At 38.5% G+C, this 25,182-nt stretch overlaps 1 protein-coding gene across 3 annotated transcripts in view; it reads left to right on the top strand.

Annotated features, from left to right (window-relative positions):
• Positions 1 to 25,182, top strand: part of FOXK2 (forkhead box K2) — a 430,591-nt gene that overhangs the window by 385,814 nt on the left and 19,595 nt on the right. The gene's annotated exons all lie outside the window — the stretch shown is intronic.

Raw genomic sequence — 25,182 nt, 5'->3', positions numbered from 1 at the left:
GGAGTTGTGTAGGGAAATAGTAGTTTCATTATTTGCAAAGCTTTTTTTGTTTGTTTTAAACACGGGAGTCTTCAGGCAAATTCAAAGCAGACGTTATCTGCTTATAGCAAGTCATTACTGTGAATTACACATGACTAATATTGTTGGTAGCCGTGTTCTTGAGTTTCATTGTAGATTTAGCTAGTCACACTGAAGATGATCTCCTGGATTTTTCAGATTCAAACTGTGTCACTCCAGTATAATGTAAACAGTAATTAACAGTTGAAATATGATTGGAAAGAAAGTAGTTTTGGTGTCAGTTCAAGACTGATGATTGCTAACGTCCAGCTCAAGTAATCACTAGATCTGTTTTTGTTGTTTAATCCTGCTGTGTTGCCAGTAATATGCTTTGCCTATGACTACATTATTATTTGAAATTTTAATGGCAGGTGAAGTTTAAAAAAATCAGGGAGGCCTGTTCCTTGGTTTGTTTTCAAGTCATCTTGGAAACCAAGAATGGAGGGTTCGTTTCTGGTTTGTCTAATTAATAGTGACTTTCAGATGACTTCAAGTAAAATATTGTAACAGACTTGAAATGTCTGATTTGTCACTAATAATTTTTGCAGTTCCAGTGCAATGGTAAAGTATTGCTTTATGCTGTTGAACTTTCTGTTTTTGGAATGAAAAAAACAGAAATACAACTTTGTAATCTATGCAAAACACATTTTTAACACCTGGAGAAGTTAAATTATTGATGTTAGAGTATACTTTTACCTGTAAGAAAGGCATCTTTGTTTCTACAGATACAAATGCCATGAAATGTGGAATTACTGTGCATTAAGATAACTGTTCTGGTTGTTATTTTTAATACTTCCATGGAAGTCTTGCTCACAATTCAAATGTTTTAAGTTCTCAAGCAGGAGGTAACAGCAGTGGGAAGTGTGTTTTTTGTTTTTCCAATTCTTGACAGACTCACCTACCTACTTGTGCATATACAAACCAGCTGTCGTCTTGTTAGAGAAATAAAATGGGGGCTGGAGGGAAAATAGCAATGTTTTTGTTCATGTCCAGTAAGCAGGTCTCCTGTCAGTGTCATGACACAGAGGCGTGGGATGAAAGAGGTTTTAGTCTCCTGTTACAAATCAAAGCAGCTCAATTAGTCTTTTACAATTACCTTTAAGATGCACAGACTGTTACTCTCCAGTTCATAAAGTTCATAGTTTTTAATTGGTTTAATTTGGTGCTTGTCAAATGTTCCTGGACTTCAGTGAAAGCACTGTTAGGATATATTGCTAGGTAAATAATAACATCAGTATTTGACTTTTGAGGTACTTGGCCTGAAAAATACCTTTTGTACTGGGCCTGGCAGCAGTTGTTGACAGAGCTTTTGTATACAGCTTTTGGAGAGGCAGGGTTCCAGACAGATGTAACTGATACAGCTGGAAAGGCAGACTGACTTCTGGGTACATTTTAGCTCTGAAGAAGTTCTGTTTTGTTTTTATTTTTGTTTCTTGGCTGTGTTCTTGTACGTTAGTGTTTGAATGCATGAAGATCCGACATCTTGGGTTTGACTGTTCCAAGACAGTGTCTTGTTCATTTTGACAAAACTATAGATTTTGTCTATTAGTAATTACTTTTAGTTTTGTGGAAGTACATTTTTGAATCATAAGCAAGATACCACTAACACAGGAACAGCATTTCAAAGTCAGAGTGAAGATGCAGCTAGTCCATTGCCTGCCTCCAAGAGTAGTCAATAGCAGTACCTAGGGAGGAGCGGAAAAATGGATAAAGGTAAATGGATGGGTTTCTCTTTTTTTTTCAGTTTGGATTTCAGAGTCAGAGTTGATTTCTTTTTGAGTTAAAGCCACTTACTGTGGCTGCATTTTCTTCTCTCTTCTTAAAAAAAAAAATAAAAAAAATTTGATTTTGTGTGTGGTTTTTTTTTTGTTTTTATCCCTGTAAACCTCTTGTATCCACAGCATCCTTGGGCAGTGAGTTCCACAACCTCACTGGAGCCCAAACTGGAAAAAAAACCAACCCTTTTTTTGCTGAGTTTTTTGAACTTGACACCTGGTAATTTCATTTGATGCAACTTTAGTTAGCTCTTTTTTATGAGAAACGGTAAATAATTCTCCATTCTGTCATTCATTTTGTAGACATCTTTACGTCACTAAGTATGGCAGCTCTTACAGTAAACCACGTCAAATACGTTTTCCTTTAGCTTAACATTTACTAACTAAGTCAACCATATACGGCTGCAATTAAAAATGTACTTAATTATGTTCTCTTGTTTTTCCCCGTACTGCACAAGTATATCTATTCACTAAGTAAACTCCTTGGAAAAGTTTGTATTCAGCCATACTTGAGCAGGAAATAGTGCAGCAGATTGCAGAGAACCTCTGATGCACCAGTGCACTTTTTTATATTGTCTTACTGCTGTTACTTAAGTTCTGTGCAGGGTTTGATTGCTGTAGGAGTTCCAGCTGTGGCTGCACACATGCTTGATCTCACTGGAAACAACTGAGGTTTGGCTTCACAGTTGAGGTGAATGGGTCATAACGTCTCCTTTGGTATTGCTGCTTGATAGCTTAGGAAGAATGTTGTTTGGTTTTTAGCTTACAGTTTATGTTTTAAAGATTTTTCTCATGAATATAAGTATTAGATTCCTTAGGAAAACAAAACACTTTTTCAGGGAATGTATTTGTAAGTGTAGATTAATACTCAGACTGGTTTGGCATGTGTGTTTTACCTTTCTTGACAATACTTTGGGTAGATACAGTTGCTCCTAAGGAAGATAGCTGGCTGAAATGTTTTTGAGACCTTCTCAGTGATACGTGTTCAGAAGAGTATTTTGAATCTCCGTACTGGTTTTATTTAAACTATGAATTACTTAGAGGTTATCTCTAAGCACAAAACTAAGAACTGTTGGACTTGGCTGTGACTTATGAATCAGTCTCCAGAAACTTTTATTTGCTTTCTTTAGCAGATGCTGTGTCCGTGCCATAATGACTAATAAGGTTAACTGGGCCATGTTTATAGGTGGGTTTTTGGCTACTCTCAAGGAGGATTTGCAAATGTCAAGCTCAGTAGCAGTAGTGTTCTCACATAAGCAGATCTGATTGAAAAGGAACGTGGGAGGAAGAAGGTAGAGCACATGTTATTTGAAAGAAAAATAGAGATGAGTGTGAAGTTTCTATAGTCATAATTTGTGTTACAGTTTGTTCTGTCATTTCATTTTTTTTATATTTCCCTCTCAGCTGCATACATCTTATGAGTGATTTTTTTATTTTTTATTTTTGTTACTGAAGCAGCATTGCAAATTGTCATACACCAGTCAGGTAGCTGAGGTAAAGCTTAAACAGTTTTGTATTTAGATTAATTCATACTGCCTTGCTTTTCCTATTGGTATGGTATGTAGGATGAATCTTCCTTGACAGATTCTACAGTTTTACTGACCTTACAAACCTCTGTAGCCAGCTATGGGAGTAAGTACATTCTTTGTACATGAAATACTGTAAACTGGGAAGTCATCAAAAAAATTAATGGTTTCTTTATTGTCTGTAAGTTCCAGTTCTATGACACAAGCAAGATTAGCATTGTTTTGGTTTAAAGATGCAAAGTCAGTATTAAAACTGTTCCAAGAATCTGTAGGTGAAAGAGAGTTTTGGGATTCTTACCCGCAGTTATAATGAAGTAAGATAGATGTAAATAAAACTCATTCTTTGCTTTGCATTGATTAAATTGGACTGCAGTACTGATCCTCAGCTGTGAAATGCACCATGTTTGTGTAGGAAGAGTCAACTTTTGCTATTAGATTGTGAGTTAAATAAATTAATAAAGAAAATAAGTTGATCTTTCATCCTTGCATTTAAAAATAAATGCGTATAATTAATTTGCTTATAATTGGGAAATGGCATTGTCATGTAAATATCAGTCCTTCATGAAGGTAGATGTGTTATAATGGATAATTCTGGTATGGAGGAATTCTGCTGCTGTTGAGTTTGGTTGTTTTGTTTGTTTTGGGTTTTTTTAAGCATGTGTAATTCTTCTGCAGAAAGCAAAGGATTTTTTTTCAGTCACGCCTGAGCTCTTCAAAATGAGATTATTGTGCATCTGATCCGCTGTATTTTTCAGTAAATACAGCAGTGCCTTCAAGATCTCTCAAGTCCTATTAACTCATGTAAAATTATGTAAAACCAAAGGGAAAAAAACGATTTCAAAGGATACAACAAATTTGTCATGTGGTAGCGCGTGTGAGGCCAGTTCTCTTGTAGCCTATCAGGAGTTTTCATAACACTTTCGTGTTTACTAAAAAGTTCATGTCTTTCATGGAACTTCATACTGAAATACTGGGAAGGTGGTGGTTTCATCTACTGTCTCTCTTGTTTTCATGATAAAAAGTTGATGTGTAGTGACATTTGTTTCCTGCGACTTCCTGCCTTTAAGGAGTTTTTTGACCTAGATAAAGCAGTCAGAGGAGAGGAACCGTATTTATTCTGCAGCTATTCCACACTGGGTGGCATAGAAAATAAATGGTATATTCTTAAAATTTCATCACTGCTGTGTTATTGTTGAAGGCTGCTGAGGTTACTTGAAGGGGTAGTGCAAATCTTTGTAATTTTGTAATACATCATTTTTTAAAGGGCTAAAGAAGCTCTGTACATGATGGGAGTATCTTTGCGTTTGTGTGTGTGATTCTGCTGCAGCTATTGCTTGTGCTTCTGTGTTCTTCTGTCCTTCATGTTAGTACTGCAAATCAGAGACTTTGACACAGCATCATCTTCAGGTCTGTACAGTTCAGTGTGTGTGGGAGTAGAATCTTCAATACTCAAAATTTCAGAATGCCTTGAGTGTTTGTATTTGAAGATACCACCTTTTTGTTTGTCCATGTGCACCAAACAAAATAAAAACCATGAGCAGATTGACAGTTATGTCTGTGCTAAACTAAACATGCCTGTTGACTTCAGCAAGATGGTTCACATGGATAAAGATGCATATGGAGTTGAGCATTTGTAAAATCAGAGCTGTAAAGTAAAGAGGCCAGAGATATGTCATTATCACAGCTTTATGAAGCATAATAACATTAGTATTAAGTTGTCTGGAAGTAATAATATATTAGTGTTAATTTAAGGTTTTACATTAAGAATTGTGGAAGAGGCCTTTAGCCAAACCCCTGCTGAAAGGAGAATTAACTTCAGCATTAGATCAGACTGCTTAGCACCATGTCTGTTTGAATTCCAAGTATCTCTAGGGATGGCAATAACTGTAACTATGAAAGATGCTTTATGTAATTACAAAATACCTGTGTTTTCAATTTAGCAGAATTTTGGGAATACATGGGCTGGTTTGCATAACTGTGCAGCTTAGCACTAACTCATGAGAAAAATAATCGGTTACTGCTTGGTATTGCTACTTGTTAGTGCTGTTGGTGATCTGAAGTAAATGCAGTTGCTGGCAGATATTTACAGATGATACCAATGTTGATAAATACTGTCCTCACAAATCATGAAGACAAAATGGATTTGGTCAATCCATTAAAAAAAGAGGCATCTCAAAAGGTATCAGGCCAGATCTCCAGGGTAGGAAACTGCTCTGAAAAGTAGTAGTAGAGTGTATTTGAAAGTCATGACTGAAGAGAAATCGTTAGATGCCTGTACTGAAATAATGTGTCAAAGCCGAGTGATGTGATGATTGTGTGGAAACAGAGGAGCTGTATCAGGGAGTACTGAGACATGCTGGAATTTCATATGGTTCTGGAATTAAAAGCTGTTCTAAAGAATCTTTCAAAACTGCAATGGTTTAAGGGGGTGATTGCTAAAAAGAATCGAAAGCTGGAGGAAATCCCTAATAGGGACTTAAGGTGTTCTGTATGTTTGTCTCCTCAAAAAGGAGTGCAGAGTGCCTGGGTTGGTGTATATATGCTTTTATGGGGGTGATTTAGACTACTGAAAAGCTCAGGTATAAGAACCCAGAGGCTGTAAACTTAAACTCTCAGGGTTTGAAGTAAGCAGATATTTTTAGTACTAGTGGAACAGCTTATTAAGAGTAGTGGTGTCTCTATTGCACCATCTTCTGCTGGTCAAAAATCAACACCTTTTCTTTGAAAAGGTGCTTAAAAAAAATAAACCTTGCTGTGCTCAGGTGAGTATAGGTGCACCTGTGAGGCCATTTCACAGCTTAGGGCTGGAAGAAGTACAGGTAGGTGAAGCTTCTCAGCTGTTCAGCCTTTACTTCCACTGCAGGTCCTTTTTTCAATATTCTCCCATTGGGTTATATCAAGAGACTTCTTTATTATGTGTTTTAACAAGGAGTCAGTGCTTGGCTGGGTTTTTAATTAAAAGTGCTTCTGAAGCATCAAACACATAGTTGGGCATTTGTTTGTTTACGCTTGCCAGCACTTTTCTCATGCAAATGATTCTGATGCTTTTGTTCATGATCCTCTTGAGTCTTCCTGTTGGAGTGCACTGGAATGTTTCAAAGATAATTTTCATACAATACACAGTGATTCTTGGAAAATTCTTTTTTAAGTAAGTCTTGGATACAGCTCATGAGGTATAAGCCTCTTAGTTCTTATGTTGGTAATAAGTCAGGTTAGCATGTAATATAACAAGTATTTACACCTTGTACTGAAATTAAATTCAGGTTTTCTAAATCACTTAAATGAAGATGAATGTGTGGGTTTGATTCAGACATGGACGAACTAGTTGATGTAAGTTGCTTTTAAATTCTGTTTGCAACATTTGGCATGTTGCAGTATGGGCGCAGGTAATTTGCTGACCCTTTTCCTTCTTTCTTTTTCTGTTGTTTTTTTCCCCCATCACATCTGGGAGAAAGTACTTTGACTTCCATTGAAGCATGAATCACCTCAAAAAAGTATACCTGAAATGTTCCTGTATGAGTGGTGATTTTACTACATGTAAGGTAGTCTGTTAATTATGCATTTGTGTCTTCATAAATATCTGGGGTTTATTTTTTCTTTTTAGAACAAGAATATGAAGAAAAAAGTTGATATATCACTTTGTCCTGTGGACATATTTGGGGTGTTCTAGGCAGAATATAATTTGAGTAGACAAGGCATATACACAAAGTTTACATACTTTACTAGTAGGCAGGCTTGTTGGTTACAGTATCAGTGCAGTAAACACACAAGGAAAGCAGTTGGAAAGTATAAACATTGACTCTTAAAGAAAAGAATTTCCCTCCTTAGGTGGTACTGCTCTCTTCTGGCCTGTCTAGCTAGAAGGCCTGTGTAGCAGGGAGGGGAGACAGATTTAAGATTAGAAAGACCAAGGCTTAGACAAGAGAAGGGTGAAGGTACTCCTGCAGAATTCTGCGTGGGGATAAGTTCAGATTTGAACCAGGACAAGCTGATTGTTTACTCAAGAAGAAAAAAAAGAATAAAGAGCATCATGGCATGTACAGGTTAAAAAAATGGAAGAGAAGAATACATTTGCTGCATAGGAGAAAATGAGGATATAGGCCAATGTGTTTTGCTTTAGGCTGTAGAGAGGATATTAGAGGAGTTTGGAGTTCTGTGACGAGGAGTGAAAAGGTTTGGTGGGAGACTTGAAAAAAGATGGGAAATAAGTTGAAGATCATCTCAAGTTTAAGCAGTGAGACTGAGAAGCAATACAGTTGTTATCCTTAGAGAATGCGAGGAGGCTCTGACTTTGTTATTTAATTTGTGATATGTGATTCAGAAGAATGTGAGGTCTCGCTTTTTAGAAACAGGCTGTGCTTTCAGGAGCATGTGAGCTAATCTGGTGTTTCAGTGCTGTTGAAATAAAGCATGGGAGGAGAAGGTCTTGTTTTCTGCAGTGCTCACAGCTGCAGGTTGCTCTGGCCTTGAAGCTCATCAGATGTTCCGTGAGCCGCTGCTGGCTGCTTTTTTTGGCTATTTTTGGGTGGTTTGCATTGAAGTGGCTCACAGAGAGGTCTGGCAAGCAGTGGAGCTGGCACAAAGTATGTGGCGGGGCTGCACTGACTTTCAGCAGCAGTCAGCTTGCTGTGTCTTGTGGAATCGTACGTTAAGGAATTACAGTTATAAGAAACATTTTGGTCTATGAAATAAAACTGGAAGGGAAAAGAACTAAAACAGTAGAAGAGCAAAAATTATTTTCGTGTATTAAGAAAACACTTGCAATGTAATATAAAAATGTTTAAATCTTAAAAGTTCCTGAGACAGCATGCTTTTTTGAGAAAGGGCTATACTAGGTATGTGCTTAAAGTTAAAAAGGTAAGTTAAAGGAATTTTTGCAGGATATCTGTAAATTTGCTGAAGTTGATGATGCAGGTAGATCTGGATTTCCTGTGTTGTCTTCTGAAGGTCTCTGCTTGCTAGAATGCAGAAACAAAGTTGTCATTTGAGTTGTCATTCCTTTCCCTCTTAATGCAGGACAGTAAAACAAGGCTGCCGTTTGAGACAAGTGTGTTCATAGTCAATAAAGAAGTGCAGTTGAGCCAGGCTTCCCAAACTGCTTAGGTAGCAGGCTTGTGAGTAGCTCTGCATCTGCTTCATGTTCTGATGTGACTGACTTTTCACTGTCACTCTGAGACATCCTTCAAAGGAAGTGAGGTGAAGCATTTAAATAAAATAATCGTGTGGAGGAGGAGCAGAACATAGCAAAAAGTGCCCTTCATTTCCAGTGTGGTATCCAGTGGACTTGGGTGCTGAGGAAAGTTAGTAGGCATGAATTACATGAACTGTCATCAATCACAGTCCTGTTTTGAACTTCCACACATGTAAGCATCAAATAAGGTATTGAGCAAAGATGTGTTAAAGGAAGCAAGTTACTTCCTTCTACATGTGAATGTTCTGGGTGTGGCTGGGTTAGGTTCAGATCAGATTCCTACTAGGTACTCTCTCTGCTCTGTCTTTCATTATATGCTTGTTTTTGGGTAACCAACAGAAGCACTTTCAATTGTGTGCGTTCAGATCTGTGCCAGGATGTTCTTTCAGTGGGTGGAGGGGGTTGATGGCTTTGTCCTTTTCTGCCCTTTCATCTTACTAAACCTATTTGCTTTTTAGTAGCATTAGGGGCTGCAAGTCAAAGGATGAACTGTTGTGCTTTTCGAATTATATGAAAACACTGCTTTGAGGAGTGTGCAGTCTATTCTTAAGTAATTTTACTAAAATTGCTAGGTTGGGTAATAACATTATCAAGGAGTCCTACTTCCAGTGATACTCTCAAGAGTTAGAGTGTAGCCTTTTTCCTGGCAAAACTCTCATAGCTACATCACTGAGTTGAATAAATGCAATAGTTAAAGGTGGTTACCCTGTGCTATGAATGTGGGTTCTGAAATGAATGCAGGACTAAATTCAGAGTTTAGGGTGGGCTCAACTGTTTGTGCTTCTTTGTAGTAGTATTCATTCAGCTTTCTAGATATTGATAATTGATACAAACATTTCGGACCTGGAAACCACAGTGAGTATGTCAGTTGAAATGTTCAGATGCCAGGCACATTTAGCAACACAGGAAAGATGCAATAGGTGAAAACCACAGTAGAACTTCAGTTTGTTTATCCTCTTGAATTGAAATTCAAGCCTGTGTTTTTAAAACCTTTTCCTGGTATTGGTCTGTCCATAAAGCTGAGAAATGCATCTAGTGTGTATTATCAGCAAATACCAGAACAATTTAACAGTGCTCAAATGCCTTGTGAACCCTGGCAAGACAGAATAACCTGCAGTAAATGGCACAAAGCTGTATCATTTCTTGCCTGTTTCATTACTTAGTTCTCAACTGGCTGCATCCCTTCTCTTTTTTTTTTTCCTCTTCAAGGGCTGTGGCCTCTGAGGAGCGCTCTTGTTTGAGTAGAATCACATAGTGACTTGCGAAGTTAATGGGAGCTGATGAACTGTACAAGTCGTGAGTGGTTTAGCAGAGTAATGGGGTGAGATGAAGGTAACAGTGAGCAGCAAGCTGACAACAGAACAGGCTTTTCTGGAAGTGTTTCATTGTTACTTGTCATCTTGGCTTGAATATCCAATTCTATCAATGTCCAGGTTTTCTGTAACAAAACTTTCTTCGTTATAACTGAAATTCTGCCAGGATTCTGTTGGAACTTGAAACCAATTTAATTTTCTTAGCTGTTTTCTGTTTTGAAACTTTTTCTGTGGGCTAATGTGCTTGTTTCTCATATAGTATTTTTTCCTTAATTGCGTGATAGCATATACAAGAGTATTACCTGTTCCAGATGAAAAAAATCAGCACTAAAGGAATGTTAAACTTGTCCAAAGATGAAATGAGAAACTCAATTCACAGTTGGGGGAAGAATTTAGCTCCTTCCACCTGTCTCTGTTTTAAAGATGCAAGTTAAATTCTGAAAGCAGTTAGTGATCATGATTTTAAATTTCCTTCATGAATTTTGGCCTGTTGTGAATAGCTTTTACTGTGTGCTTCAGCACCAGCAGCCAGAGCAATCAGCAGCAAACACACCCTAGTACACAAATGTTTACTTTCCTGTCAGTAGTGAAATAACCCAGCTTGGTTTATGGTGTGGTTATTTGAGGCTGGAAGATTGTTGAGCCTGGAAGAGATCACTAACCCCAGCTTGTTACTTAGCTATAAATAAGTTTGGTCTGCTGTGGGCTAGTAAGCACTCAAGATTCTTATGTGAGGTTATTCAATATTATCTAAGGCTGTGAGCAAAATGGGTGTCTGTAAGCCTTTCAAGAAAAGAAGCATGCAAACCATGAAAACAAAAAAAGAAAAACAGAAAAAGAACAGAAAAAGAATAAAAGCAGCATGTGAATGTAGATAATTCAGCCCTCAGTCAGAAGGATACAATCAAATTCTGCAAAAGTTTTAAGTTTGGGGTTAATGTGTCAAAGTTACTTTGGCTTAGTAGTAGCTGAAGAAAACATTACTCATATGTGTGTCTCTGTGTTGTTTGTGTTAGTTGGACTGCAGCTGACTAGTGTGCCATAAAATAATTGTACTTCACCTAAAAAGCTTAAAAGCATGGTTATATCGAATACAAAATAACCACAATGTCTGAGTGTGTGATTTTTGAATAGGAGAAGTAATAGGATGGTGGACATGGAGAGGAGACTGATGAAGGTGTTTTTGAGGAATTGAATGTGGTAGTTTAATCGGAAATGTTAGTTGTAAAAAATAGGCTTTTCTACAGTTTTTGGAATTAAGAAAAAAACACTGCAGTTGTGGAAATGAATATGGGAGATGGCAATGTAGAAATGTGCTGCCCAAGTCTCTTTCGGGAGGCTTGGGAAGGCAGGATGTGGTTTTGTTTTCCATAATCCTCTTGATTCCATTCTTGTACTGCAGCGTGTTTGTGCTTTATCTCCAAGGTGAACTGTTGAGTCTACAGCTGCTTCTTTTTGCAACAACGTTTGATATTAGTAGGATTCAGTGGTGGTTCTTCCAGTTAAATTTCTTTATCTTGAAGGTCTAAGTAGTTGAGGGTTAACTACTTTCAGAGAAATAGGTGAGTACCAGGGGGTTTGGGTGCCTGTTGCAGTGATGCATTGCATTTCAGCCTGGACATCCCTGGGCTCTGATTAAGGAAGTGTTGGGTACTGGATGTGTTACACTAATGCAGTTTTGTCTTGCTTAAGACTGTTTTGCCTTTGTGGTAGCTGCTTGTTTGAACTTTCCCCAGGAGATTGAAAGAAGAGAATATGTGTGACTGCCTTATGCTTTTATAGGGATGTTCTGTGGTAAATGAATTGCTGACTGAGAACATACTGACGGTGTCTGGTACAGAGAGAGCAAGAAGTTGGGCTGGTAAAGTTCTTCACTGAGTGAGACTTTTATTTTTAAATCTGAAAGGTCCTTAGATAGATGCTTCATGCCATCACAGTCATTAGAATAACCCTCTTAAAGATGTTTCAAATGGAGACAGGATTTGACTTGTGCAGGTAATGATTTAATGCAAAAATAAAAAGGAAAGAGAAATCGCTCTAGGGGATTTCAAATTGAAATACTACAGGATGGGTATTTAAAAGGAAGTGAATAGATCTAATCATAGCCACTTGTTTGAATGCAGCAGGGGTTGGTACCAGGCATTAGCATACAGTAGGGAGATGGTGATCCTTTCTTAACAGTCTGTGTCAGCACTAGAAGCAACTTCCTTGGTACAGGTTTCACAGGAAAAGAAATGACTGTACAGTTGGGAGGCAGAGCTGTTACAGAAGAGAGATACTTGAAATTTGTTGTTTGAACACCAACTGAATTTGGTTTTCCCCTGTATGTTTTGGAGTCTTAAACTATACCATTGCATTTCATCATCATCTGGGCAAGGGGCTGCATCATACATATATATGTGTGTGTGTGTGTGTGTGTGAGAGACTCTGATAGTCTCCAAGTTGCCTCTAAGAATCACAGATACTACAACAGTCATTTTACATAATCTTACATAAACTGAGTCTACTAGTTTTAAAAGTTACTTCACACTACCACTGGTTATATTTAATGTAAGCTCTTCAAATGAGTTAGTGCCAAGCAAAGCATTGTTTGCAGTATGGAGAAATAACCTGCAAGCCAAAATGAGCATGTATTCATTTTGAGTGGTGTGTGTTTCATGAGAGCTGCCCAAATCATGTCATCCCTGAAGGCAGCACATTTCAAATTTAAATGTTTGAGCTATTACAACACGGAACATGCTGGTGAATGGTGCCAATAACATACGCTGAACATATGACCAGCACATGCCCCCACTTCAGCACAGACCATGAATTACTTAGTTTGTGTTCCAAGCTGTTTATTTTTGCAAGGTTTTTCTTCCCTCTGTCAGTGTCAAGCACTGAGCCTTTTGTTTCCTTTTTTCCTTCTGTTTTTTTCCTCTTGCTGTTGATTCTTTATTTCTAGTTTTCTGCTGTGTTACCAGCACCCAGTCTCTGTTTTGTGCTGGTACTTCCACGCTTGGTGTCTCGTGGTTGCACTGTTGAAACTTTGGAGACTAGTCTGATTATTTTCAACTTGAAATTGAGAGAGAAAATGACCTTATACTTAATCTTTTGGGACTTGGTCTATATTCGTTAGCTAGCTGTGATACTTCTTCTCTGTGTATATTATTTTACCATTATGTAAATTGCTGTTTCTTACCCCCCCCCCCCCCATGTTACCTTTAGTAGGTAAATGGTAAGCATCCACTCCATACGCCTGTTCTAATCTTTAAAACCACTTTTAATCACAGCTCAAGTTCACAGACTGCTTGTGATTTTTCACTTGCAGCAACTTTGTGCTGTGGATTCTGCTACAAAATGAGGAATACTGGAGAGCAACAGTAAATAAAACTTAGATGTACATACAAGTACGTTGCATGTTTGCAGTGTGTTTTATAACATATTGGACAGTTTTGTCTCTCTGAGGGGGTCAGGCTTGGCACGATTCATTTGATTTGGTGAGCTTTTCAGAATGTTACAATTATTTAAGTGTGCCATAGGCAGCAGGTTTAACAGATATATATATATATATATGTATAATTGCTATAATCTATATACTTCTTTATATAGAGTATTCTTTTAAATTCTCATCTTTCCTGAGAGAGTGCACTGAGTTAAAGGATGCACTGTTACAGAAGGCTTTTGCTTCTCAAGTGTATTGGTATTTTTCAAGCATTTGCAGTAATTTAAAGTATCTTTCTCATTGAAGAGGGTGGGTGGGTTTGTTTTAATGTTCACATTCAATTTATATAGTAGTACAGTTTTATTAAAACATGGGTAGCACTTTCATCTCATTCTAAGCATAGCTGTGTGTAAGATTCAGTTTGTGAAGATAAACTGTAACTAACCCTTTGGTTTCAAGGTTAGCTAAAAGAAGCTAATTGGGAGTTACAGCCAAAAGAGTCATCCTGTTCCATCCGGTATGTTAGCTCTGGTGTTCACATTGTGTGATCAAGACAGATTAGCTTACTGGTAGGCCTGAAAAACAATCCCTTGGAAGAGGAGGAGAGAAGCAGGCTCAGGATTAGTTTTCTGTCAAGTCAGGAGTGCAGTTTTTTCCGTTACCAGATGGGAAGAAATTAATAAGATTGATAAAGTGTCTTCACAGTATCTTACATAGCAGTTTGGTCAACATTTGAGCTGCTGTAGAGGTTTTCTGCTCTTGCAGGGCCTTAGTGATTCTTTCAGATTCTAGATCCTGGCTCCAGAGCCTAGCTGGCTCTGGCACCACTAGGTCCTGTGCTGGCCAGTTCTTGCACTAGCCCCAGAGAGTACTATTTTCCTCTTAAAATACTTGCTTCACTGGGTTAACTGGTGATGCATTAGTAAGTTGAATCGGCTCGCTGAGGGGCCTGACGAGTCCTGCGCTTAGCAAAGAAGTCCCTCGGACTCTGCAGGCAAGAGGGCTCCGTAATGTTTCTGGACACTGTTTCTCCTTCTGTGAGGAGTGTAGGTCATAGAGGTACTATCCACATACGGAAGTAGAAGAAGAGGAAAAAGCAAGTAAAAGGTGACCACTGTGGATTATGAACTTGGACTGGAAAAGCAACAAAACTGTGCTTGTGCTATTTTAGTAGTTTCCCAAGTGTTCGTGTGATTGATGGTCTCATTTTGCACTTCACCACAGAAATATCTTCAAATACAGATAGTTGATAACTAGTTTCTGGTAGTCTCTGTTAAGCTTTATGTGTTGTTTTTTTTTGAGCAGTGAGGTTTAAGGGTTTCATATTGCATTTCAAGCTTTCTGCACCAAGTGATGGTGTCCTGTCTCATATAAACTGACTGTTGTTTCCTCAGGAGAGGGAGCAAAACTGATTGTAAGATATAATTTTGTAACTGAACTAATTAGTGCTCTTAAGGTTTTCCCAGTGTGATTCCCAGTGATGATTAAAGCAGTGTTAGCTTAAAAATATCTAGCAAACCTTTTTGGCTTTTTCTAAAAGCCATGGCAAACAAACTTGTGCGTTAACATTTAGTGAAAAATTTGTAGTATGTGAGGTAGAAGTCTTGGCTCTTTCTTTTTGGGGGGGAAGGATGTTAGATGTAGTTTTATAGAGATTGTTTTTAATCATCTGTGGTGTCTGTTATCTTAGTTTTTAGCTTTTCTGACTTAAAGCCTGTGCATTGTTCTCTGTATACTGGAAAAGTCTGTGTATTAGAGTGCAGGCTAAGGCTGTGGTCATGCCCTCCAGAATTGTTAAAATAACTCTTAGATCTTCATATTTTAATCCTTCTTCATTTTTGCTTTGATTTTTTTTTTTTTAATAGGCTTTAGACCCAGGAGTATCAGTCTTTTACTTTTCCAGATGGATGTTTCTAAGATCATAAAATAATTTGACATATGAATTAAAAATGAAGGAAATGGGCTCCTAATACATTAATAGTATTTACTGCTTCTTCTGTATTTATGATAACTTGAGCTTAAGGGCCACCTTATATAAGGTGTATATATACCTTATACCATGTTGGTATATTATTATACCATAATATAATATAATACCATTAAATTATGGTATAATATCAACCATAATATGTTTGGATATTATGATATATGTCATGGTATTTATATGGTGCTTCCTCTGCTAACAGGGATTTTTAAAAAGATTTGTTCTCAGTATAAAAGTGTTTTTATCATTATTGAAGGAAGTATAGTATAATGCTTTATACACACATGGAAATGACGAAAGGCTTTCTGTAGCTAAGGATTAACATTTCATTTGAACATAATATATCTTTCTGAAAATCTGAATCTTTCAAATATTGGTTGATTTTCAAGTCTAAATGGAAAAATGTTAATTTAGGTACTGTGAAAATTAGTGTTTGCGGTTCTTTTTTGATGCAGTAGCATGTGCATGGAACTCATTTGCATCTTTTCAGCCTTGCTGTACAAGTGGATGCTGCAGTGAAATTTGGAAGGAATCACATGACTGATGAAATTGTTCTGAAATATGCCATCCTACATTCAGATCTCACTACAGAAATGTCTGATTTTATAGCAATCAATATTTGTGCATGACAGAAATGAAATAGTAACAGCAAAATGGTCTTCTGAGATAGGGGAGGGTCCAGCAGATAGATGGTATATGGGGAGGGGAGGATGGAGAGTTCTTGATAATTTGAGGATTTTTGATATGTCAGTTTTCACAGTCCCATTCAGGGAAGAATGATGCTCAGTTGATAAGCTGGGGAAGCTGGACTTGAACAAGCATCACTTGTTTCATCGGGGGGTGTGTGTGTGTGTGTGTGTGTGTGTGTGTGTGTGTGTGTGTGTGTGAAAGGGAAGACATATTGCTTTACGTAAATCTAGGAGAGCCTTGCAAATGTCTGCCCATTGAGGGAAGTTTGTTGGAGCAGTTCAGCAAAATGTTCGTCTGTGTACAAGAACCTCTTTGGAGCTGATTGCATCTTGCTTTTTTCCAGCATTTCAAAGCATTTCATGAACTTTGGTTCATCAGTCTGGTTGCACAAGAGAAGACTCTGCTCTGTTAATCTATGTTCTGGAAGACTTTAATGTTGTGTCAGTTGCTACGTACAGAGTTGGTTTGGCTCTAGCGTTTCTCAGAAGAAGACTCTCTTCACACTCACCAGAGTGTGAAGAAAGTGATGTACTGTGGGATAGAAAAGCTCTTCCCTGTGAGAGTGCTGAGGTGCTGGCACAGGCTGTCCAGAGAAGCTGTGGCTGCCCCATCCCTGACAGTGTTCAAGGCCACTGGTACAAGTAACAGACATGAGCTTGACAACTATTCATTGTCTTGAATGAGCTCCACTTTGTTATTAAAGGAAAGGGAATGAAGAGTCCTTCTTCCCCAGATATTTTTCAATATTCAGGATATAAATTTCACCTTTTTTTTTTCTTAATTGCTTGAAATACTATGTTTTTTTTTTCTTTTTGACAATGGAAAAGAAAAAATCCTGTTTCTCGTAGGTACATAGGAGATGAAGTTAGTGTAGCTTATCATCTTCAAATTCTTCAGTATATAGCTGTCTATATTTTAATTAGAACATATGCATTTAATGTGCAGTTTGTATGGTGTAATAGTAAAGGACTGGTGAAATGAAAACACCTCTAGCTCTGTTTTGGAGGATGTGATGTATTCCTTGAGATACACGTGCATGAGTTACTTTCTGCTGTGTAGGCTTCATAGCCACCACTTGTTTTTGCTCCTTCAGCAGCTGCTCCTGTGCAACAAGCTGGGATTGAAATATTTCAGTCTTAATTGAACAGTCTCCCTTTCTCTGAAGATGTGTGTTTCACTGGTGCTCTGCCTCTTGAAGTGGTTGTCAGAGAAGGAAGATTTAAGGTATGATCCAGTCAGTGGTTTAAACAAAGATTGGGTGTTGAGGAAAAATATGTTCTGTTCCCAGCTCTATTGCACGCTTGCCAAAAGGACTTGGCTAATTCACAAATCTGTTTAATCTGTTTTTAAAAATGGGGATAATACTTCATGGGTGGAGGCAGGGGGATGATGAAATTCCAGTGCTCTTTTCTAGCACTTTGTATCAAGAGCTATTCTTTGCCTTTTAAAATTGATTCCTTGGGGTTTGAAGTGGCTTACTTTGTCTGCAGTGCAGACACCCTGCTCCTCTCCCTTTCCACTTGCCTCCCTTTCCCTGATTTTGAGGTCTGTTGATTCTGGTTTTGTCAGTGCTCCAGACTTTCTTGCATACACTCTTCCGGTCTGAGTGCTGCTATCTCTAACCTTTGGTGTGTCTTGAGTGCAAAGAGCACTGGATCCTGAAGTGTTATGCTGCAGCGTGTGCAGTGCTTCAGTGTTTTCTAATGAAGGATGTTACAGAAATGCAGAGCAGTGTGTTTATTCAATTCTAGTTGTGACCTTGAAAGTAGTAAATACATAGGAACATATAAATGCCTTAGTTATTTACTAATACATAATACATGCCATGACTCTGAGAAATTTTATTCCTAGTGTAGCTTCTAGTATGTCACGTCTTTAGAGCAGTAGAAATGTTGCGAGGAATGCTTGACTTAAGTGGCCATTATCCATCCTATTAACAGTGTCTGCAGTCCAGATACTGACTTTCTTGGTCAAGCTAGAAGGTCCCAAGTTAACCAAATTTTATTCTCTAAGTCTTGAATATGCACTTGTGTTCACAAGCAGAGTTCTGCACTTGCTCTTATGACCAGTGTCTTCTGGAAGCTTACTTTTCTGTATTAGTTCAAATTTCAGTCTTTTAAAGGGAATGGTTGAAACAGTTGCATAATAAAACATTTTCTTACATAGTGAGAAATACTTACAATAGTGCTTTTAAATTAAGGTGTCATGGTGGTTTTACTTGACATTTTTGAGGCGAGGTTAGACTGTGAGATGACTTAAATTTACTAAAGCATCATCAAACTTCTGTATTTGGGCTAAAGCAGTTTTCTGCTGGGTTAGTAAATCAGGTGAAGGTGCTCCTGGTAACATAAATGGAGTAAGCCTGTGGCTGGGAACAGAAGTAGTGCAAGAGGCAGGGAAGAGCCTGCCTTGTTTGGCAGTGCTGAGCTCTTACATCGCTGTATCCCAAGAAACCATCCCCAAGATGAAGCTTTTATTGTTAAGCCTGGTTGGTACCTTCCTGGCTTCAGGAATCTTGGCTTACAGTTTTCATTACTTCACTAGATGTTTGGAGTGAGTTTCATTTTGCTTAATACTGGGCAGTGTGTGACTGAATGAGAGTGTATGTGTGTGTCTACACATACACTCCCTTTAAATTAAAAATAACCATCCCTAGACCTGATTTCTCCAAACGGTTTCAGCTTTTCCCTTCTCTGGGCTGTACACCATGAAGTGTCTGTTCATTTTCATTCACTAGAAAGCTAAATGACTAACACAGGTACAGGTTTATGCTTGGAGAAATTAATCCCATGCTTCATGTTTGTATGCTATACCCTTTCCTTCTTTGTACTGTTGTTCTTTTATCAGTACAGTGACAATGGTTAACAGATTCTCATGAACACTTTTTAGTTTATTTTGTTATACCTGGACAGATTTCTACTGACATGACTATCTGACGTGTTAAATCATGTCTGTTAGTTTAAATTGGTTTTATCCTTCTGTACTTCACTGCTGCCCCTTACAGCAGCCCATGGTTTGAGAGCTTAGCATGATCTGAGAACAGCTCAGGAGCAGTGCTTCTTGAGGAATATTTTCTAATAACGTGTTTGTTGTCGATTAAATGGTTTCTTTACTTTGCAGTCTTTCAGACTCTTTGGAGTCTTGATTGGTCCTTGAGTGCCCACAGAAGTGATTAAGGATAAAGTAAGTTTATGTAACGCTGTGGAGCAGGCCACGCATATAAGCTCTATAGAGCGTCTGCACCTTCACTAGAAACATTTTAGGAATTTGCACATAGAAGAAGAATTGGGAAGTGGTTTGAACAGACATTCTGCCGAGTGCAGTTGGTTAAAAAACCCATCTTGGAATACAATACAAAATCTTGATTCCTTTTGAGATACCCAGCCCAGCAGTATCCCCAAGGTGAAACAAGTATGGAGTGGCCCTTGCGCATCAAACACCTTTAGGTTGGTAATTGTGAAGTTTAATAAATGCCTGTAGCTTTTAGAGAGCAGCCTGAAAAAAGTCTGTTCTTTGACCAGGCAGGCATATATAAGGGGGAAATGAAACACTACTGTGTACTCAAAATTAGCGTTGGTAGGAAGCAGTTTTTGTCACTCTTCAATGGCCTGAGTTAGTCATGGATTTCTGTGTGAAATAAAGGACTATTCTGCTCTTGGAAGCAGAATTCTGTCTTGAAAAGCCTGTCTAAAATAAACTTTGCTTCCTTGACTCAGGAATAATGATTTTTTTTTTTCTCTGCGGCCTTGCCCCTGTGGGTAGCTGTTCTTTGGGTAATGATTAGGGAGGTTTGGCATCATTTTGCAGTAGAATGCAGGTCTCTGATGTAATAAATGAAGTCTTTTGCTGCTAAAGTAACGTGTGAGTCATAAATGCTTTTTTTATGATTATGCTTGCGTCAAAACACATCATGACGGCACTTGTTCACTGTACTTCCCCCTACTGTTTTAATTGGAAGGAATAGTAAAATGCCAAATGCTGTAGGCTTGGCTCTGAGCAGTTATGTTTAGTTTGCTGAGAGCTTTTTATTTAGCACTGCTTCCGCCTGAATTTTTGCTTGCCTTTGAATCCCCTGCAACTGAGGGGGAGATGCCAGGCACCTCTGAAACCACCTAACTTGCTGCTAAAGGGTAGAGCGGGTTTGGTTTATCTCCTTCAGCTCAGCTATAATTGTCAGTCATGTTTTACAGAAAGTTGTGAATGGTATTTACTGTTGTGAAAGTTTGAGTTTGCATGTTTGATAACAGGAAAGTATTGTTAAATGCAGTTACCTAGTAGGAAGAAGAAATGATGATTGATCTTTTTACTTTCCCGTTGTTGTTTAGTTTCTGTTTTTTTTTTAAACAGGAAGCTGTTGTATTATAGTTATGTATGCTCTGTGGGGACTTGAAATAGCTCTTTGAAATTTGGCAAAGACAGAGGCACACAATCTTTTGGACAAATTTTGTTTTGATAGTTTAGAATGAAATTTAAGTGTAGAGACCACACAACCTGACTGCATACAGCTTTTGTGTACGGAGATGCTAAATACCCGAAAACGCAGTGTTTCCATAGGCGGAGTTTCTTTTGTATTCACAGGCTGGGGAGCCTCAAATTCCAGAGGCATTACATGAGCAGTTTTAATGAATTAGTGTCTGGTTTTCCTGCAGCAGATGTGACAAGCAGCTTTATAAGCTGCTTCCCATCGATCGCTGTTTTCCAGCTCCTTTTGTGTCTTTCTTTTGCTTAGAGAAAAGCAACGAAGAGCTTGGTTTCTACAGTAACTGCTGCCTACATTCTTGCCTGCAGGCCAATTTCTTTCTCAGTTCCTGCAGCCTGTGTAGGGCTACTGTATTGAATTTCTTAGGTTTTGTTTGGTTTTTTTTTTTCCCCATTTCTTGCTGGTTTAAATATTTTACCCTTTAAGAAAGGAGAGTGCAGTGGGAATTTGTGAGTTTGAGATATGTATTTGTAATTAACTGTAGCACATTTCCAGTATTGTAGGATAACCTAAATGTTTTTGCTGCTGATCAATAGCAGTGTTTGTGTGGTTGGTATATAAAGAAAATGCAATGTTTGACTGCTAAAACAAGAACTTCTGAAAATCTGTAATAGCACTTTGATTAATGCTTGTTTCAGTAGCATCATAGTGCAGGGGAGGGGTGAGATCAGCATTAAGTTAATAGAATAATTTACATTTGCAGCAAAAGCTGTTGAACATCCTCAGGACACATCTTTTCAAGTCTCAGCTCTTAAATGCCTGTGAAAAATTATTGTGAACATAGGGTTAAAAATGGGTTATTTATTGTTAGCCTTCTGAGTGGGAAAGAAGAATTGGACACCATTTCAGACAGGAGCATGTGTTTATTACTCAGTTTGTATTTGCTGCTAGTGGTTCAGGAATGTTCCGGTTGTCGTCATCAATACTCTGTTGTCACAGGATCATTTTTTGACGCAGACAGGATTGTTCCAGATCCTTCCCCAAGCGGGTTAGCTCCATTCCTGTAATGAATACTGACAACTTTACATACGACTTATGCACTTGCTAAAACATGAGTAGGGAAATACGTAACCTAGTTTTCCTACAGGGGAGCCATTTACAACTATATCATATATTCAGCCTTTGCTTAGAATTTGGTGAAAGCATTTTGTTGGCCAACTTGAATTAACATGAGGCTACAGCAGTATTTCATCACTTCTGATGATGCATTCATCTTTGCTTTTGAATCTTAACACATCTGAGTGTGTAGATCAGTGATCTTCAGGGCTTTTTTTCATGCTGCTTTATGTCACTCTGGAGACAGTGATGGCACACCTGAAAAAAACTACAGATAATTGTGACAAGCATGCCCAGGGCTCAGAATAGAAAGTCTAATTGCTGGTTTAAAAATCTGAGTGTGTTTTGTTCCTTATGGTATTAGAGGTTCAGTTTTCTGCAGAGCCCTCACATCCTCTGTTTGTGGAGGGCATTCTTTGCAACTATTGATCTTTGGTCAACAGAAATCAATTGCAAAGGATGCAGAGAATTAAGGGGAACACGTGTGAGGTTGTGATTCACACACACACACACACACACACCCCCCGAGGAAAAAGCTGCCACTTTTAAAAGGGTGTTTGCTTTTTTGGTAACCTCTAGAAGTGTCCTGACTAGTAATGGGCAAGTGTAATTGTGTTTAAATTTATGGTAAATTAGCCAAGTCAGGACTTAGTTTAAAATCATGGAATCAGGAACGAGGAGGAATCCATCCTAACACAGTGTGTGTGTGTACATGTACATGTGGGCAGTCCTGCTGTTTCTGCTGGGGTAGTTTCTCACATTGCTTCACAGGGTGTGGCCAAGAAGAGCATTAAAAACCTCCGTTCTTAAAAAGCCACTGGAGGAGTTGGGCTTTGTTTCTTTAATACAGATTTTAGAAATTGGCTGGTTTTAGACCATCTCGCCGTGTCAGTAGAGAAAACTGGACACTCCTTTCTTCTCTTACCAGCAATGTAGAAAGCTTTACAATTGTTAAGCTAAAATTCTTGATAGGAATCCTTGATAGGGTTGTACCTCATGGAGATGGACATGGACCTGTACTAAAAAATTGCTCATTAAAAAAGTTCTCTCTCTTTTGGATGATGATGATAATAATCTGATTAATATTATGGCATACTGGATAACCCTTTTTCAGAGTATTCATTATAAAAGTTCCTGTTGTCATTTCTCACACTATGGATAGTTTTACAGCAGCACTTCTTTCTGTAATCCTAGAAAACTCTTGTAAAGCAAATCTCTAAGCAGTTACTTGTGCTTAAGAGTCAAGGAAAAGCTTTACCACAAGAATTTGTGTAAATTTTTTTTCGTAATCTATACTTTATTAGTAATAATTAAGTTCTGGAGTTTGCAGGCAGCTACTTAATATTGTGACTCTTTGGATGGATTTAAGTATCTACCTTCATTAGTAGTTTTTAAATATTGGGTACATTAAGCTTATCATGAAATTCTGACTCTGCTTTAAAGTGGCCCTGTTTTTTAAAAAAGTTTTGGGTTTGTTGATTCTGTTCAGGTCTAAAGATGATAACTGTACTCTGGAAGGGGACTGCAGTATTGACTTCCAGTTCAGTTAAACACAGCCCAAAGTCTTAAAAATCAATTCTGGAGAGGAATAATTTAAGCTGACTGCTCTTGGTGTTGAATAGTGAGAAAACTTTGGGATAAAATTCAGAAGATGAGGAAGTTACAAAATTAAATTCAATTTTTTTTGGAAAGGGGTAGGCTGAGTAAAGCAGCCACTTTTTCCTTGACGTGGGGACTGTTGCTTTTCTCCAAGTTAACAGAAGTTACTTCTTTCAGGTATCTCAAAGACATGGATTTGCATCTCTCCTGACAGGTTTCCTAGAGTTGTGTGTGTAAGATTAACCCGTGAGAGGAGCTGAGCTCAGGTCTCTCTTTAGAGATTCACCTTTTTCCCAGGACATGAAAGCATAATACACAGACTTTGCAAAGACTGAAATTATATGTAATTATACTTCGACTTTTTGAGCTTTTTTTTTACCTCTGTGGTATTTCTAGTTGCTTTTGCGAAGACTCGTCTTTTAAGCCTTGCTTTGTCAAAACTTGGTTAAACCCAATCACTGGATCTAGTTTCTGATTCACTTCTTAATAATCCATTGTGGTGAAATCAATAAGAAATGAAGCAGCAAACTGAGAAGAGATGAAATTGTTGTCCTTGTTGTTTCATACTGAAATTCACCCATTATGAGGAAGTCATAAAAATTGTGTCCTTTTTTTAAGTACCCTGTTCTACAGACACTTGAATGCCTCCCAGTTTTACATGATAGCCTGAGATTTACAGACAGTGCAGAGAAAGTGGTACCTAACCTTGTGCAACCTTCTGTCCTTGTAGAACTGGGGTCAGTGCCGTTACTCATCGGTGACTTGGGATATAGGACAGAGAGTATCTGTTGCAGGTACAGATAATGCTGAATTCAGGGTGGGGGATGGTTTATATGGTGCTGGAGTGCAGAGCTGTCATCTAGAGGGACACTGACAGACTGGGCTGAAGGGAACCTTGTGAAGTTTAGCAAAGACAAATGGAAAATCTTGTATCTGAGGTGGGTAAAGGCTGGGAATGGCTGACTGGGGAGCAGCTCTGCAGAGGATGAGTAAGATCCTGGGGGAGAGGAGGTGGTATGTGCTTCAGCAGTACACCTTGTCATGACGGAGGCTAGGCTCATATGGGCAGTAACAATTTTGGGCCCTCAGCGCAAAATGGAGGGCTGCTGGGACGCTTGTTGGATCTGGCACGCATGGGGAGAGGCTGAAAGACCTCAGGTTTGTTATTTTCTCTCCTGTAGAAGCTCAGAGGTGGATCTGGGTGCAGCCTTTCCCTGCCTAAACAGGTGTTATAGAAAAGATGGAACCAGGCTGTGTTGAGAAGCTCACAGTTTGAAGATGAGCAGCTGTGGCAAGTTGCAATAGAAATTATACCTGGACAAATGAGAAACCCTTCACCACTAGAGTGGCTCATTACAAGAATTAATTGTCCAACTCTGTCCCTGGAAAGCTTTAAATTTGATTAGACTAAGGCCATGAGCAGCCTAGTCTGACTTGGAAATTAGCCCTTCTGTGAACAGGAGATTGGGCTAGAGACCTTCAGAGGTCCCTTGCAAGCTCACTTTCTCTGTGGTTCTATCTGAGTGATATGCAAACCCAATTTTTGCTTGACTTCTAAATTAGAACTGAACCAAAAGTGTGTCTGGAAATATGCACTGCAGTATCTTCCTGGTGACTTAAGCTTCAGAGTGTGCGTATCTTCCACCAGAAGTATAAATATCCTAATTGGCTGTGGGGATTGCTTTTACTGGAGTGATGGGGAAAGACCCAACTGGGATGCAAATCATAAGCAGCTAGGCAAGAGGAACTAGAAAAGGGATTAGTTTTGAATCTCCCTTCTATGGAGGAGGGGCCAGATCTGGAAGTACAGTGATTCACGTGTTTTTTTTTTTTTTGCTAGTTCACTGATCAAAATAGGGGAGGAGAAGGAAGTACCAATGACATTGCTTTTGCCTACTGTACTGGCAGAGAAAACCAGGCTGAAAAAGGTCTGTTGGGTGGTTCAGGTGGTAATTACCTCAGTTTTTCCTTGAGGTGAGTTATACTGTTGTCCATGCTTGTATGTAAAGTATTTGAAGTCAAAAAATGACACAGGCAATCTCTCAGATGCTGCCTGGATTCTTCCTTGTGGATCTTGCTTTTTTAAT

Source organism: Pezoporus occidentalis, unplaced genomic scaffold, assembly GCF_034315485.1.
Source record: "Pezoporus occidentalis ecotype Australia unplaced genomic scaffold, CSIRO_AGI_Poc_V1 ctg62, whole genome shotgun sequence".
Classification (NCBI taxonomy): domain Eukaryota; kingdom Metazoa; phylum Chordata; class Aves; order Psittaciformes; family Psittacidae; genus Pezoporus; species Pezoporus occidentalis.
This window is presented reverse-complemented; position numbering and strand designations above follow the sequence as displayed.